At 37.2% G+C, this 19,000-nt stretch overlaps 1 long non-coding RNA gene across 1 annotated transcript in view; it reads left to right on the top strand.

Moving 5' to 3' along the window:
• LOC114478543 (uncharacterized) overlaps positions 1–437 on the top strand; it is a 36,553-nt gene extending 36,116 nt beyond the window's left edge. The window contains exon 3 of the long non-coding RNA XR_003675870.1: positions 306–437. This is a non-coding gene — a long non-coding RNA (uncharacterized LOC114478543). The remainder of the gene's footprint in view (positions 1–305) is intronic.
• Positions 438–19,000: the final 18,563 nt, after the last annotated feature.

The raw sequence follows: 19,000 nt of genomic DNA, 5'->3' as shown, positions 1-19,000 counted from the left end.
AGTCTTATTGGAGTAGAAACTAACCAGGAAAACCCTTTAGATGTTTCTCTGTACTGCACACTTCTCACTCCCCCTACGTTAGTAACCAGGGGGATTTTACCTGCAATGGCTGATTTCAAGTTTTCTTTAGTTGGAAGTCGGAAGTCTCTACTGGCCAGTTAGCTTCATTCATTTACTTTCCAGTTCTACGAGCCTTTCTTTCTTCTTCCATTGAACATTCCAAGTTTTCCTGGCTTTTATTTCTCAGTGTTAACTGACTGTACATGTTTTATTCCTGTCAGTAATTGAATTATTCTCTGTTTCAGATCATTTATTCTGTTTAGAAGAGGAAATGACCTAATGATGAAATATCAGACCAGTGTGGAGGATTCAAACCTCTAAGCCAGTCAATGGCAACTGACTGGCAACCCCGTTGGCCCCCAAAAGCAATAAGGCACACCGGATTATAAGGCACACTATCAATGAATGGGTCTGACCGGGTCTATTTTCATACATAAGGTGCAACGGTTTGTTATTATTATTAAGGCTCATTAAGCGAAACAAAATAGTCAGATAAGTCAAACTTTATTAAAATCATTAACAACAACTCTCAACATTGTTCAGGTTTAACACATAAAATATAAAACATTACACTCAGTTTTTCAGTTCAGTATGTTGAAGCACAGTACGGGTAGAAATCACTCCACGAGGCGTCTGACTACGGTAGCCCTGAAGTCCCAAAAATCCATCAAGCGGTGCAGCTTCATAGTTTACCAAAGTTGTACTAAAACATTTTGACATATTAATTTCATACATAAGGCGCACCTGATTATAAGGCGCTCTGTCGATTTTTGAGAAAATTAAAGGAATTTAACTCCAAAAACACACAACATGACACTAAAAACATACAAAATTGGAGAAAAAACAAACAAAATGAGAGAAAAGCATACAAAATGTCATGAAATGAGAGTAAGATACATAAAATGACACAAAAAAGAATGCACAAAATGTAAACAACAAAAATACACAAAACATTAACAAAAAACAACAACAATAACCACAAAATGACTTCAAAAACACCACATTAATAATATTGAAAAAAGAAAAAAAAAACATATATAAATAGACAAATTGACAACACAAACTCAGAAAATGACTTTTGTTTGTTGTGTTCATGCTCAGATTTGTCATTATTATAAATGCTGACGTAAATGTTGATAATTCGTCCCTCGGATCAGACAATCACATTCCTGAAGCCCCTTACGAAGTCTAATAGAGTTGTTTATATACACACCCCATGTGGGGAACATCATCACAGAGAGTTGCTTACATTCAGCAGTAATGGGTAATGGTCTAGAAACTTGCCAGAGACATCTTTATGCTTGTTCAAATAATATGAAGTCCAATTGGAAAGTGAGGCTGACAACAGTATTGAATAAATGATTAAAAGGCTCAATGGCTGCCGCCGTGAGAATCCAAAATATTTTTCAGGCAAGAAATGTTCTTTAACCGCTCTCTAATCGTCTCGTATTCACCTTTTCACCGTGGTTTTAATTAAAATGCAAACGATCAAATGGGCTTTAATTGGGTTTTTCCGGTGAACAACTTGTTTTTCAGATTGTATTGTACATCTTCTTAGCATGCCATGGATAAAATGTGCTTTGTCCCCATTCCCACTGATATCAAAATTATAAATTAATTACAAATACTCATCGTACCATAATTAACTAGAATACCTTTGGGGTAATTATACTTTTATATGCACAATCTAGACCATGTTATCTACTTTGCTACTTTTAACATCATATGTCGCCACTGAGTACACTGCATCCTTGTAGCCGAGAAGATTGAGACGTGTTAATTAGGGGTGGTGGAAAAAAGATTGGTAAGCGATAATTATATTTCTAAAGGTCAGTTTACGTTTTGAAAATTGTAATACAAACCACAGTAGTCCTCCTAATTTGGATATTTCAATTACACTATACGATTTAAAGGTGGTGTGATGTATTACTACGTAAATGGAAGATAAATAAGTAGCGATTTTTTTAAAAATGTACTCAAAAAAAAAAAAAAACGAAATGAATCGAGGCTGCAATAATTTAGAATCAAAATTAATTTGAAAATTAGGCTGATTTTACCACCTCTAAGCTAATTAAAAATGGAAATAGCATTGTTTTTCATTCCTATAACACACAGAATTCCAGCTTTATATTTTGCCTGAGAAATAGAGGAAGTCAATTCAGGTAAATGCCTGTTATTTCAAATTAAAAAAAAAAAAAACATTCATCAGTTAAAAAGTCAACAAACGCAAAAGTCTGAGTTTTTAGTGTTAAGTTACTCTTTAAGTATTTTTCATACACCAGTGCTCTCATTTGTAATTTAAGTACATTAAGCAGAGTAACAGAGTCAATGAGGGCATATTTTCACTTCTCTTCCTGTACTTTCAGCTTGTTTTCTAGTTTGACGAATAGTCAATAAACGATACAGATTGTTCTCTGTTTTATTGTCTGTTCTTAACATTGACCTGTCAAAATAAAGCCTGATGTGCTCACAGTGATATAACTTTATTAGGTGCATTGGAGCAACACGTTTTTATTAAGCTGAGTTCAAGTCAGGTTTTATTAAAAGGTAACCAGTTTTTGGTGTAGGCGTTTGAGGCCTGCAGTGTCTTCCAGAGGGCAGAAGGACACACAGATGGCCAAAGGAATGATTGTGACGTGTTGACCCCCCCCCCATAGAGTACTTCAGTCTGCCGCTGTTCTGGTATTGTAGCTGAAAGCTGAATACGTCAAAATGATTTCTCTTCAGCAGTAAAAGGTTCACTGTTGTATTGCTTTGATTGAGTTGAAAAATATCACAAATTAATCCTGATATTTAAAAAATAAATTCTTTTTGACTAATTTACAGTAGATTACATAATCTTCTCTCAACCAAATCACATCTAAGGTTTTTAAATCAACTTTAAACTGGTTCCAAGCTTTCAGAAGTGTAGTTTTGTACTAAAAACATGCCGTCTAACTCATAGACTTGGGCTGATTCTGTTTTAACATTGCTTGATGTTTTTCCAGCAAAATAAGAGGCTTTCACCGTGAGGAAACGGAAGCCGCAAAGTACTGTATGTGCGTGTCATTAGGACTATCTGCCCTCAGTGCTTTGAGTAAATCCTTAGGAGCACAGCTTGGTGTCAGAATGGAGGGAGTATTATCAAGCTGTCAAGACACACAGAGGCTTAAATCCCAGAATAATAAAATCGACTGTCCCTGAATATGAGACTGCGGTCAGACAGGGAACAGAGCTGCCATCTACTCCTGTCCTCTCCCTTACCCCGGGTGGTGGCGTTGTTAATGCCACGTTGATGCATGCACATTAATGTGTGCCGCTTTCACAGCACAGCGACGCAGTTTGGCGAGGCGGTCAAAATCTCCATTTATCCATCGAAAACAGGTCAAACTGTTTGTTGAAAAGTTATACACGCTGCACACTACCTTAACTATGGCTTCATCTCTGATGTGTGTGACTCGACACACAAAAAAAAAAACAAACAACAACAAACCGTAGGAAACCCCAGGTGCTGACACACCTTTTTATAATTTTAACAGTGGCAAGACGTGAAAGGACTTCAAGACTTTTTTCAGCTCACAACCAATGCTTCATCTCCTGCTGTGAACGAGGGTGTTGGCATGAAAGTTTGATTTATCCTCATAATATCTATCAGGTCAGGGGGACCTTGGAAAGGCTCGGCCATAAAATCCGAAGCTCTGGCTGAGCTTTTTAATACAGTCTCAGTAAAAACGGCTCAAGGTCAACAACACTCTCACTCAATCAGATATGGTTCCTGCAGCCCAAGCAACTGCTACAGTTTGACCACATTGCCCCGGGATAAAAGATGTAAAGGCTGCAGGGTGTTCAACAGTAGGAACAAGACTATTTATATTTATAGTACCCCATATTTTGAGGCATCTAAAATCATTTGTCCAGGAACAGTTCGCGCAATGATTGAAACGGATGAAAAACAGCACTGTACAGTGTTACGACCAAAAACAAAAACAACAGTTTAATAGTTAAATTGCAATTGGAAGAACTGGATGTTGCAGTTATTCAATAAACCAGTGAAAATGTTAATTATTATCTTGCATATGCACCTAAGTTTTACCAAAGTAACGTAACATTTGCTTTCCTTAAGTAGGACTCAGCAATGCTGGTTCAGGAGTAGGGGCGTGTTTCTGCTCTGAATGTTTTTCCATTACTCACACTATACACACAAAAACAGAAAACTTTGTTCATGCTCTTGCAAAGGAAATGTCCTTTTTGTTTTTACAACGCATACATCGTCATTTATGTATGTGCAGAGCATCTTGCATCAGCTGACGACCTGAACTTTGTGAAACGACGATGACGACAACAACTGAGGTCAGCTTTTTAGTTGACGGAGGAACAGAGCGCGGTCGAAGTACCAGAGAATGTGTATTTGTTGTCTTAAGGTGCAACAGCCTGAAGAGTGGAAAAGAGGATCTACAATAAGCAGTGGGAGCAGGAGGTTTCAGTTTCACTGGTGGCCATTAAAGCAGCTAACCATGTCATCTTCTGTGGGAGGAGTTTGTGTTGGCTGCAAAAGAGGCAGAACAGTGGACAAGTAACAATCTTTAGGCAAGGCAAGGCAAGGCAAATTTATTTATATAGCGCATTTCATACTCAAGGCAACTCAATGTGCTTTACATGATAAAACATTCAATTGTTTAAAATCAATAAGAACATTTAAATCAATAAGAACATTTAAAATCATCAGTAAAATCAATTAAAATCATCAGTAAAATCATCATTACATCAACAACATGACAAAAAATCTCTCTCTCAATCATATGCAGTAGAGAAAAAAAGTGCCTTTAACTTTGATTTAAAAATGTTCACATTGGATGCTGACTTCAGCTCTGCTGGCAGTTTGTTCCACTTCTTTGCAGCATAACAACTAAAAGCAGCATCACCATGTTTACTGTGAGCTCTGGGCTCCACTATCTGACCTGTGTCCATAGATCTGAGAGACCTGCTGGGTTCATACCTGACCAACATGTCACTGATGTATTCTGGACCAAACCCATTCACAGATTTATACACCAGCAGCAGAACTTTAAAGTCTATTCTGAGGCTGACTGGGAGCCAGTGTAAAGACTTTAAAACTGGAGTAATGTGCTCTGACCTCTTTGTTCTGGTTAAGACCCGAGCTGCAGCGTTCTGAACCAGCTGTAGCTGTTTGATGCTCTTTTGGGGGATTCCTGTCAGAAGACCATTACAATAGTCCAGTCTGCTGGAGATAAAAGCATGGACCAGTTTCTCCTGATCTTTCTGAGCCATTAAACCTTTCACTCTGGAGATGTTCTTTAGGTGGTAGAAGCTGTTTTTGTGATAGATTTGATCTGACTGCTGAATGTAAGATCTGAGTCAATCAGAACACCAAGGTTTTTGACTTGGTCTTTAGCTTTTAAAGATCGAGACTCAAGATAATTGCTGACAGCAGTCCTCTTTTCCTTGTTACCAAAGACAATCACCTCCGTCTTGTCATGGTTTAGTTGAAGGAAGTTTTCACTCATCCAGCAGTTTACTTTTTCTAAACAGTAAACTGTTTAGTGACAAGGGCCCTCATTGCTCAACCATTCGTACGTTCAGATCTCGTCTGACTCGTCCACTTGTTTTAAAGCAAAATGTAAAGAATTGTCTTGTTCAAATAGCAGGGATTTATGTTTTTATGCTGTGGGTGAGTAAAACTTCATTTAAACCATCATTAGGCATTGGTTAAGTTAGTTATTTAGAATTGAATTCAGACCTTTTGTTCCACCTCTGCTGTAATGATGATCAAATTTAGCCGCCGCATTTATAATCACCTGATCGTTGTATGCTGGGATTGGTCACGTTGGTCCTGTCGTACGACACAATGTGCACTCAGATTTGCACCCGTTTTCACGCAAGGTTGATAAATGAGGGCCAAGATGCCTCCCATCACAAACACAGGATACAGATCCTGATCGATTCCTCAACATCCAAAAGCAAACCAAACTCTGATCTTTTGAGGAAAACAAGTTGTCTCAGAAGGAATGAGCTGGTGCCACTTTTCCTTTTTTATGGGCCAGCATCAACTATCCTTCGGCCTTGCATTGGGCTCGGGTTCCACTATTGTGGATCTAAGCAGTAGCCCGCATGTAATCCTTTACCAACCTGTCATTTATTCATATATTTCCCAAATATGAATACTTAACCTTTCTAAAAGCTTCTCACCAACATCAGAAGCTCTGCTACACCAACATCAAGTGTTAGATTCTGTTTTCTGTCTTGTATTATAAAACTCAAAGGTCATTTATTCAAAGCTATGATTCATTGGGAAACAATGAAGATTATTCATGCTTAACAGACAATAGAATATGCGCCAAATATTTCCTAAAGGTGTGTTGACGATAAATGGCATCATTCAGTGGTGGCTTATGGGTACAAATGTGTTTCTTTTCTTCTTATCCTGAGAGTAAGCAGGGGTTGCAAATGACGGTGGTTGCCAGACTCTCATTTTTTACCTTCCCATTAGGAGTAAAAAAGGACGAGGTAATTGCTCTGTTGGAGGGGCAGCTAAATGTGAGGGTAAAGGAAGAAAGCTCCAAGTGATGTGATGTGCACTTAAGCACTTCCAGATCCCCAGCTGAGGAGACGAGGTGGCAGCAATATCCAACTGTGTCAGTGAGAGCGAAAATGGGTCTCATGCAGGCTTGTTTGACGTCAGCTATGATTATAAACAAGACAAAGCCTTTTCTATGTGAACAGCCGAGAGGTTCAGTTGATCTCGCCCCAAGATCTAGATTTCTCAAACCCAATAGAGGTGGTATCTCCTTTAAAGACAGCTCAGAAGCTCCCAGCCTGATTGAGCTTCTGCTGAATGAAATCCACAGATTTCATATCCTGAAAACCCACTGGCAGCTTTTTATGACACTAGTTTTACATGAATCAAGACAATCTGACATCAAATTTTAGACGCCTGCTCCACGAATGACTTACTCTTCATGAACTTATCAGACAAGAGTCTACAATGACACCAACAGAAGACAGGAACAACTTCTAGGGCTTAACAATGTTATTACAGTGAAAACATGATAAGAGCCAAGTTTAATTTTTGAAAACAGGCACAGTCAGTCAATGAGCTGGTTTCGTGAGATGGGAAATCAGGGACGCATCGTCTTTCATTTATGAATAGGGAGGACAGATGTGTTGATTTCATAATCAAATGAGAAACTTCTTCTTACCATTCGGCAAACTCAAAAGTTTATTTCTTCAAACAGCTCCTTTTTTTAATTTAGAGCTTGTGGGTTTTTGATGAAAATTTGGCAAATTCAAATTATGGAGAGAACATGACCTGAACATTCCTGTGAATTTCTGCACTTACAAGTCAAGCTTCTTTCCCTCTAGATGATCTTTCTGCGTGAATACCTCAAATTGTATTGATAATTGACTAGGTGCCCTTTAGCAAGGCCCCGAAATCCAACACTGCTCTGGTGCGCTCTCTTCACAGTAAAAGCAGCCCCGCTCTGACATCTCTCCATTAATGCACGTCCACACATGCTTTAATTCTGAATTAAATCATTGGGAATTAAAGTGTTCTGCTTCGTGTTTACATGTAAATAGTAATTCCCGAACAAAGTTTACATGGAAAACTGGTTTATTCAGCTTTAGATAATTCCGCTTTAGGTCTGGGGGGTGGGAATGCTCTGATTGGACAGTGGGTGAACGTGACGCATCACCTCTATCAGTAGAAACACACAACAAACCTTTTATTGTGGGTTATAACACAGAACACCACACATGAGAACTGTTTTCACCTTTATTTTGATTGTAGGTTTGAAGCAGCAGCTCAACAATAACACACAGTTTCAGTTTGGACCGCGGAACGGAAGAGAGACAGGAACTAAACACTGGTTAAAAGCCCAGTAAAAGTCTGGAAAACAAGCACCAGGAATAAATATTATCTCCCTGGTAAAGATAGAAGCTCTAACAACAGGTAAAATGATAAACTGGTGATATTACAGCCTGTGAATGCAGTACGGCGATGCATTTACTTCGCCTTCGGGTCCTAATGTCTGCTGTCTGGTGAAGCCTGTTCTGTTTACCGTGTTTGCCGAGGTCCGTGTGTGTTTAATAAGTCCGTGTGTGTGTGTGTCTGTGTGAAAGTCTGCATGTTTATGCCTCTGTCCATCCACTCTTTTCATTATATCCATGTCTTTTAAGGCTCTTAATAAATAGTCTAGGCTGGAGTCCGGGCCGCCGCCATCTAGGATTATGTCGTCACCAGCGCAAAACGATCCTACTTAACTTAAAGTGGCTTTAACCAAGTTAAGTGTTTACAAGAAAGAGGAATTATCTCATTCTGAATTAAAAAATCGGAATAAACCAGCCAATTAATTTGGTTTTAGGTTTAATTCAGAATTAAATTAGCATCAGGAAATAACTGTTTACATGGTCAGTTTAAAGAGGAATTAACTTTTATTCCGCTTTAAAGAGGAATTAAGGCTCCAATGTAAACGTGGCCAATGTTAACATTTTCTATTTCACCAAAATGAATCTCGATTTAACTTGAATCTCAATATATCGCCCAGCCCTAGTACAACTACATCCTTCTCAGTACTTCCAGTAGGCCTATGTTCAGGCATAGACTCATGAGAAGTTTTTAAAGAAATGTGCAGCTTTGCACTATTTCAATCTTTTTGGGTTTCCTGCCGCATCGACTCCCCTCTTCTACTGTTACGTTCCCAATAATATGCCATTATTGGCCAAATATTCCACCAACCAGGTCTAAAGATCATGTAAATACTACAATAATACAATACTTTCAGTTTTTCACAGTGTGTTTCAAAATAAATGAACCACAGCCTTTATATTAAAGTTAGATCTTAAAAGATCTTAAACTTCTGGTAATCTTTGTTCACTCACGACTGTCCAGTTCAATGAAATGAACTGTTGTTTAAATGAAAAATATTTTTTGTTTTGTGCATGCTGCTGGGCATGCTTTGTAGGACTGATCCCAGCGACTAAAGCTTTCATTGTGGGTCAGAAGGAAGAGGCGTAGCATAGCACATTAAGATGCTGATCTAACCTTTATCATTCATAGAACAAAATAGCAAAGCCATTAAAATGTAGCCTGTAATGAGGCTACAATGCAGCTAACAAGTATCATCCCTAACCCTCATGACTCACACACCTACACACACAGACATTGTTTACTATGGCTCAGGTTCCAGTGGACAGTGTCGACATCTTTTCATTACATTCTGTTACTTTTAATTTGACCTTTTTTCACATTGCACAAATCATTATTTCTGCTTTTTTTCAGAGTTGTAAAAAGACACAAATGTGAATGCTCAGGTGAAATTTTCACTTTATAATGGAAAGTCGTGGTGGAATAGATAAATACAGTTGCATAAAATTAGCAAAATCAAACAGATGTCATCATGTGAATATCATTCTGATACTTAAAAGCAGACAACAGTTGTTGTTTTTTAGTTGCTACAGTGATGCAGGAGTACTATCCAATCTATGCCAGATGTATTCAAGCACACGGATTTCCTGCAAAATTGTCTTTTAAGCTCCCAAAAGTCCCGCAGGCCCTCACAAGTATTTTTTGCCACTATCAGAAAAGCCTTTATTTACAATGTTGTGTTTTTTTTTTTTTTTGTTTGTTTGTCCAAAGAACATTACTTGTCGTCTTGCATTTGTAGCCTGAATAATATACACAAGTAATCCAAATATCTCATATCTTATCTGAAATTGGGCAAGCATCTCTTTAGGCTCTGCAGCTGATGCTTTTGTCTCTGCAATGTTTTCCCTCCGATGTCGAAAGAGCATTTTAATTCAGAATGTTCTGCATAATTTAGGTGTAATCATGAAAAATTTACTACAGCCTAAAACACACCCTACAGAGATATTGACCCTGTTCGCCCACGGATGCGACTCGGACAGCAGCACCTTTTCAATCATTGTCTGGATAACATTGGTAAAGCTTATGTTTGTGTGTTATGTGTTTAAATCAATTGACAGAACAGAGCATTTAATCCAACAGATGCGTCGCCACACATAATAATTAAATTGAATTGCATTTTCCTCATGCCAGAAGTCACTTTGTACCTCATGTGCATTGCTAAATCAGCTGTTGAATTAGCTCCCCTGGTATTTGACATTGTGACACGTGAACTAAAAAAAAAAAAAAACTGCTAGCATTGCATCAGAGGAAAGCCATTATTCCTGGGTTGCGCGAGAGTGCCATGTGTGGCAATGACTTGTGTCATGTCCCATTAATAATGATAATGATAGCATTAGGGGAGCACTGTGCGATGTAATTCAAAGTTCTGCCGGGTGCGAGTGACAAGGTCATTCTAAATGTCACTAAGCAGGCCTAACAGTGTCTCATAGGAACCTTTCTTTCGGATCAAACACACAAATACAGGGTCTCCACCCACTCATTGGAGTATGACTTGTTTAAGTGTATTTTATACTCTATCGTTTTCATTTGCCCATGTTCAGAGAGACGTGGGACATTCATGTGCTGTGTGTGAAAGAGATGCTAATGGATGCTAATGCTACTCCCGGGACCATTAAACATTTTAATAATTGTCTACTAACAATGATAGATTTTGTGTTTTTGTACACATAAGTTAATAGTTTCAAGCAGGGATGGATTGGGACATTTTCAGTCCACTACATTATCAGAGACACCGTTTAAAAGCTGTTAGTGATGTTCAAAATGTGGCTCTTTATGTCTTAATTTTAATTATTATTCCCCCAGAAAACCTTAAAATGAGGAACTTTAATCCCTTTAGTCCAATGTTTGCCTCTTTTTTTAGACTTTAGCTATCTTTTGCCAATGAATATCCCTATTTTCCTAGTTTTTTTTTGCCACTTTGCCACTTTTCATCCAAATAAGCTGACTTTTGCCCAATAAATACCACTTGTTACATTTTTCCCTCCATTTTGCCTCCTTATGTTCCAATTTTTTTGCCTTTTTTCACTGTTGTTTGCCACGTTTTTACCACTTTTGGACCATTTTTGGTCACCTGTTACTATGTCTGCCTCCATTCACCTATTGGGAAAAAAAAAAAACCCTAGGGACCAGAATCATCCCATGGTGGTCAGTCCACCCCTGGTTTCAAGTGAAACATGAAAAATGCAGTTATATTCAAAATGTAGATTTGTTTAGTGTTATTGTGGAAATGCTGTAAACTCAAATTGTTTCTCTTTAATATGTTTATTATTTCGTCTTTCTGGTTTTTCCCGCAAATTTTTTTAGCATCTTCACTTGAGCGCCCATGGTGGGAGGGACGCTCAGAAAGTGCTCTTACATTTTTCTTTTCTTTTCATTCAATTTTTACTGTTGTTTCACTTTCTTTTACTTTGGTTAACTTTATTATATATACATTGGATTTGTTTATTTGTATCCTATAGTTCTGCAGATCCCTCCTGTCTTCTGACGATCTATCTTATCTTCCACCTTAGAAACGGCCTCACATTGGCTAATGACACTCTGTAATTTTACAGAAACTCATAGGGAGACGTTAATGCCATTAAATATGTCTTTTTCAGATATTATATCTTTATTAAATCACAGATGGTCTTTAAGTAGGAAGGATTTATTCCCCATTTCAGCTTAATGTGCTCAAGTCTAAGGTGTGCTCATGCCACAGGTTTTTGAACAAATAAACCAATTAGTAATCAAACATGTATCGATGAGAACAGTTCATAGAAACCAGTCAGCTACACTTGGAAGGACGGCTGTGGTTCAGACTTTATCTGTCATTCCCTCAGGATCCCATCAGCAGCCACTTTATACATCTTCATATATAATGAGGCAGTAAGCATCACACATTATTCATCCATCATTGCCTCACTCAAAACTGACGGAAGGATATTTACGCTCAATTAGTCACAATCGTCACCTTCTTTTCCTGGAGATTTTGCTTTTTCGCCTTCGCTTAATGCGCACGCTGTCAGCCAAAGCCTCAGCTCTCGGAATTAGTTTTTAATTTCTTCACCAAAACAAAACGTCACAAGTCGTCATCAGATGGTGATTGAGTGTGAACATAAAAACGGCACAGCTGTGAGGCATCTTCACGTCGAGATTTCCAGTCATGTTATCAATCATCTCAGCAGTGAAAGATACTTGATAATAGTGATTAAAATGTGGTTAAAGCATGAATGATTGTTTAGTTGTTCCCCCGTGTGTTTCGGAACAAACGTATTCATGTTTTTCTCCAGAGGAACATAAGAGTGCGGATCTGTTTAATAAACGTTGTATTCTTGCTCTCTACTGGAAACGGATTTATTTTGTTCCAATTTTTCGAAACAAGCTTTTCCTTTTCATTGCACGATTCAACCCGAGTCTCACCCAAACAGCAGCCATGGCTTCGTGATTCCTCAGCATCATGGGGCTGTAGTGCTCAGTGTGGGAAATGCATGTTCTCATCCTGAAGCTCCACATTAGCCAACCTTTAGAATATGCACGTTAGAGATGCACTTTTACCTTCAAATCCAGCTCTCTGTTGGACACTTATGAACTAGATACATGTCTCACACACACAGACAGGGAGATTGTCATTTTAGTATGAGACACACATACACATATTACATTTTTTAACAGTTAAAGACATAATGTAGGCCTAAAAAATGTATAAATCAAAGATCATTTGCTCAAAAAATGCTTGAAAATGCCACTCAAATTACAGACACATGGAAGTGTTTTGACTTCATTCTTACTGTGTTTTCTTGTGTTTGCCTGAAACAATCTGCCAAAATCACTATCCAACACATTTCTGGTTTTTTAGGGACTGAGTTGTGACAAAACAATTGTGGATGTTTATTTTGGGGTCCAAATGAAAACATCTGCACAAAGTTAAATGTCACGCAGAGTCACGGGGGAATACCAGGAATGAACTAGAACGGAACAAAAATGGTGTCAAGTCAATAATTAAGGAAGTGGGCTTGTAATTGGAGGGTCATCGGTTCAAATCCAACCTGGGCCTTTACTGCTTGTGTTGTGCTTCACTTTGGTCAAAACCGTCTGCTAAATGAATGTAATGTAATCTTGTAATGTCACGGTAAGAATAAAATGAATGCGCAATGTCAATAATCCAACTTTTCATAGTGGAGAATAGATCAAAACAAACTTTTGAGCATCAGTCTCTACCTTTTACTCTTTTTTTTAAAAAATAATTTTCCATTCCTAGTATGTCTTTATCTGAAAAACAAGTATTTTCTGGAGAACCCCATATCAGCATCTAAGATAACAATTGAATTAAGCAGATCAACAATTAGGGATGTAACGATTCACTCAACTCCCGATACGATTCGATTCACGATACTGGGTTCACGATACGATTCTCTCGCGATTTATTTTACAAAATGGGACTAGACAAAAAAATTTATTGGGAAAATATTGTACTATTTTCATTTTATTTTTCATTGTCAAAAGAATTCCTTGATAAACAATTCAAAACAATGCAATTTAACTAAAAGTAAATCTTGAATGAAATAAATAAAGGAATAATACAAATGAAAATGAAGCCTATTAATTTAAATTCTGGTTCTATAATAAACAATGCAAAACTGCATAATAGTTATTTTTCTTTTAAAAGTGCAACTGAAAATGTATTTTGTGCCTTAACAATTGGACTTTAAAAAAAAAAAAAAAACCGTGATTACACTGATTTATGTCATATTTGTTTGGACCAGCAGAGGGCGCTGGTAACACAGTGGTCGGTTGACATGCAGATATCTTGCAGTGAAGAAGAGAAGCTATGCTAGCAGACAGAGCTAATAGAAAAATGTGACTTTTACAGATATTCAAGTAATATTACAGATATTATTTCAGTGCTAAAGGGGTAATTAATCATTTATTAACATATTTAAGAGTAGAAGGCGGCCAGAAAGAAAGTATTAGCAGACTCCGCCTGCCGCCTACACTTGCTGGTTAAAAAAAGTACTGCGATTCAATTTTCAGAAAATCGATATCAACCGTGATACCTATGAATCGATTTTTAACTGCCTTACGATTAATCGTTACATCCCTATCAACAATGGTTGTCCTTTTGATGATAATGTTGTGATATTATAATTGCCTTGCAAATAATGAACTCTACTATCCAACAGATTTATCCAAATTGTGGTTCAGTACATTGAAAAAATATTTTCCAAAATGTATGAATATACAAATATGTAGTTCACTCCCTTATTACAATAGTAGTACTATGTAACGAATAACAATAGCAATCCATTTTTCTACCCACGTGTCGTGCGATATGTGTCTCATAATTGAACCCTTCCAGTTCAAGAGGTAAACTACCTCAAATTAATGCGCAAATGTGACACACGTTAGATCTTTCAAAGGCACCTTTCACCTCCTACCATCAGCAGAACATGAGCAATGGAGAATCATCACAATGACATGCAATGCTTTTTGAGCATGAAGTGTCTCATTCTACCAGTCTATATGCAATTCTACATCTCCATGTTGCCTTTTTCCCCCATTATCACGTTTTTTTAATCTGATAGAAATCAAATCAAGGTTTTTCTTCCCAACTGACAGGAAATAAGGTGATTTCCATGGTTTAGGTTACAGAACCGCAAGTGAATGTAGAAGGAAAGATTATATTGTTGCCCTTTGAGAAGACTCCAATGTCACACATGAGGAGACAAAGTATTTCAATACAGCAGTGGCTGTTTTTGAAGGTGATCCCAGGTATTTGGTTCCTTTTTGCCATGAAACCCCCAAGATTGGTTTGCAGGTTCTAGCACAGCAGTGACAGATGCCAATAGATTAAAAAACAGCAAAGGACATTGAAAGAACATTAGCGACAACAGCAGGAACTGGGTCTGATTTGAGCCACGTGGGTTAGCAAGGCTGATAATTACCTTTTAAGATCAATTCTCACATAAGGCGAGTCACCCTGCAACGTAGTGACTTAATTGCATTGGGGAAAAAAATCTATAGACTGATACTGACACAAATAAAATGACAGCTGCACACTTGTAATCCAACATTTGTTCACGTTTTTTAATTACTTGCATCAATTATCCTTTACAATCACAGTTCTCTGGTTACAATTTCTCAAATCTGACGATACAGAAACACAAACTACTTTTCTGGCGTTCAACCTGAGCCACTTGAGTTTTGCAACACATTTTGTGAGACGTCTGTTGCACATCCCACAATGCAATGCGCTGAAATGTCAACTAACGGAGCGTTTACAGTGGAGATGGAAACAAACTTTCAAGTGGCAGTTTTTAGCTTTTACATCTTTTTTTTTTAGCAAATGATTTTTGATTTATTAATCAAAGATGCATAGATGGATTTATCTGGTAAAAATATATCATGGGTAGCAGCTTTATTAATGTTCTTATCCACAGTTTAAAAGAGGGTTTGTTGTTTTGGGTTTTATTTGACCGTAAGTATGAAGCTGTTTTTCTTTCTACACCATTTATCCTGTTCTTATATAAAATTTAATATTTCCTTCCTTAGTCACAGTCATTATGGCCTCAATGCGCCCGGCTTAGCTGAAGTAAAGCAGATGGTTATGAGGAAAAATGGTACTTTATTTGAAAATTATCATTGAAGTGGTGAATAAGTGCTTGGTCTTGATGTGTTTGTGCTTTTCTTTAAAGTTTATAATTTGCTACTTTATAAAACTTTCCCTGTATTTTATGATATTTTCTGGATATGCTGAACAAATTTCTGCTTTAGATGAACAGTTATTTATTTATTTTTTTGGTATGAAAGTCAACCAGAAAGCAAATAAATCCCATTGGAACGACACCATTTCTTTGAGAGGCAAATACAGCCAATGTATCGATAATTTCCAAGGTTTCTCTTCTCTGAGCATCCCTTTAGAAACCCCTCCCTTATTATGCTTTTAATTATTCAGTTTTTACCTCATCCTGCATTTGCATTGTTTGCTAAGCAATCAATTAACTGTAAGTACCACTGTTTGCGGCTGCCTTTTATCATGCAGCGTTTCAATAATTGACTGAAAGTTGTGAATGAACTGCTAAAGTCGTGATTGTAAGTAATGTACCAAGAGACACATGAGATGTTTGCATATTTATTAACACATTTCTGCAAGGCTGGAAAAAAACAACTATTATTAAATGCATATATAGAGCTTTTCTAATTCTAATTATGTGTTTATTAAACATAGTCTGCACATCATGGTCCAGCATTAAGGTTCATATTTTTAGGTTGCACAAGTTACAATAAAAGGAGATTATAATAATAATAATGATAATAATAATAATAATAATAATGATAGTAATAATAATAATAAAAATATTCAGGGACAAAAAGGATGGTATAAACAAAAAAAAGTACAAGTAATACTTGAACTCCCACAATCCTTGGCTGTTGATGCAAAAAACGAGGAAAGTTGTACTACAAACTTAACTTTGTTGGTCTTTTCCTCAAATCGAGCTGAGATGATTTTAGTGGCTTTATTGGTCTCGGCTCGGCGTGTCAAACTCATTTTAGTTCAGGGGCCAAAATACCAACCACTTTGAGGTCAAGAACCACAGATTATAGACGGAGAAAACAAGCATTTATAACGTTAATATGCCCTAGTTTGCACTTTCACGTATAAATATGTAAAGTATGACTGACATCATGTGATGTAATCATAGGGAAGCTGTGAGCCCCTGCAGATATTGTGTAGTTTTGCTGAATTTGTGTATTCAGAGGAGCTGAGATATCTACTGTAGAAACCGAATCAATCAGTCATTTACAGTATGATTTTATGTTTTCTTTACTTTCCCCTGCGGGCCGAATTGGATAAGCAGTGGAGGCTCAAGTACCCCCTTTCTCTTACTTCTGAATCCAAGTACCCTCTTTGTCCGACTACATTAGAACATTCTAATCAAGATCATTTCAATTGTCATTTTGTATGATTCTGTCATTTTTGTGTATTTTGTAGAGAGTTTGTGTATTTTTTCTCTCATTTAGTGTGTCTTTGTTGTCGTTTTGTGTGTTGCTGGTAATATTTGGTGTGGTTATCATTTTTGACTAAAAACAAACATTATAAAACCCCATATTTTGAATGATTTTATTTGTTAATTTTCCTCTATCTCCCTCTATCAAGTACCGCCTGTAGTTCCAACGCGTACCTTTATTTGAGACACACTGCTCTCAAGGGCCGTATTTGGACCCCGGGCTTTAAGATGGTCTAGGCAGAATATTTCAAACTGTGTGAGGAAAGCAGAGAACTCAGAAGAAGTCTTTTTTACCTCCACTTCCATCATACAGGCTCAGATCTCTGCAGGACATCATATTTAAATCAGAAACCAGTGCTTTATAGTAATTGTGTGTGTTTTTCTGTCATTCTGTTTATGTTTATTATTGTCTTGTGTGTGGTATTTTGTTCATTTCTGTAGTCCTTTTGTGTGTTTTTCTTGTAAAACATATATTTATTGGAGTCATATTGTGTATTTCTGCTGCCATTTTGCATTTTTTAAGTTATTTTTCTGTATTTCTGGTGTCGTTTTGCTTGTTTTTTAGCACTGTGGGTTTGCAGAGTCGTTTCTCCTGTTTTTCTTGTCTTTTTGTGCACTTTTTATCATTTTCTGTAATTGTGTATATTTTTCTGAGTAATTTTGTGTCTTACTGTTGTTGTTTTATTAATTTTTGTAGTAGTTTTGTGTGTTTTTGGAGTATTTTCTGTGTTTTCCTCTCGTCTTTTGCTGTATTTTCCTACAATCTTGTAATTCTTTGTATTTTTTTAATGTACTCTTGCTCTTGTTTTGTGTATTTTTCTATCATTTTGCATATTTACATAAAATTAGACCAAGGGCCGCCAGTTGCCTATGTCTGCTCTAGACCTTGTTCCATTGTTTGTTTTTTTGTTGTTTTTGCTGCAATGGAAGAACTAGTTGAGACTAAAACGGCTTCTTATTCTAAATTGATGAAGAAACGAGACCAAAAACTGCAGGAAATAGTTTGGTCCAACATAAAAGCATCTTAACAACTGTAGCCTGATGACGCTGACGCAAAGTAGATCAGAAAATGACATCTCCCTATTCAGATTGACTGATTCCTGTCAAGGCCAGCATGTGTGAGCAGCGTACCCGCCGAACGCCTCATACAGAAGGCTAACTGCAGCGTAGATAAGCCCAAGCTAGGATGGTGACACGGCTGGCTTGGGAGGAAAAGCAAATCATTGGGGACAATCTATTCACGCTGCTGCCCGTCATTTCACTGCTGTCGATTCAATACCAGCTGCTCCGGAGCAACACGGCAGCTTGTGAATACCATTTCCATATGATTATTCTGATGTCAACAGTACGACTCTTGCTTTTTCATCAACCTTTTGGACCACATGCTGGCACAAGATAAATAAATACCTTTTCAGTAAATAAAGTGACATGGTGGGGAAAAGCTATTAGAGTGGAGTGCCCTGCAAAGTGTTTCAAAGTTTGTTTGTGGAAGTTTAACCCCAGATTAGATACATAATCTACTTTTGTTCCACTTTACAGACACTAGATACAATTTCTATGCATTTAACAGTTGAAACAGACTTTGTTGAGAAAATGATTTTCCCCTCCCTTTCTTTTGAGTGAGTACATAATCCCATAATGACAAGTGAAAGTTCAAACTGTCAGCAATTAGAAAGACTGCAGTTTAAATGGTTTCCTTTAAATAAAACTAATGGCTTTTACCTGCAGGCTCTCACCTGCTGTGAAGGTAAAAGCGGTGCACTCGCTTTTGTCTACCACGCTGGTCTTTGCAATTACTCAACATACAATTTGTTATAAAGTGCCCTGTACATTAGACACTCAACGCTAACACTTCATTGAGTGGCTATTGTTTTTGAACCTTTTCAAGTTTGTTCCTCAGTAGTTTCTTACATTTCACAACACTTTTAAATGCACATCTGACTTTAACCCTTTTTAAATGTCCTCAGCATTTATTTTTGTTAATACTTGTTTATTTATTTCAATAAACAAAGTTATTTTCACCAATTTTAAA

The sequence above is a fragment of the Gouania willdenowi genome, chromosome 2 (assembly GCF_900634775.1).
Source record: "Gouania willdenowi chromosome 2, fGouWil2.1, whole genome shotgun sequence".
In the NCBI taxonomy this organism is placed as follows: domain Eukaryota; kingdom Metazoa; phylum Chordata; class Actinopteri; order Blenniiformes; family Gobiesocidae; genus Gouania; species Gouania willdenowi.
The sequence above is the reverse complement of the archived record's forward strand: the minus strand, read 5'-3'. Positions and strand labels throughout refer to the sequence as shown.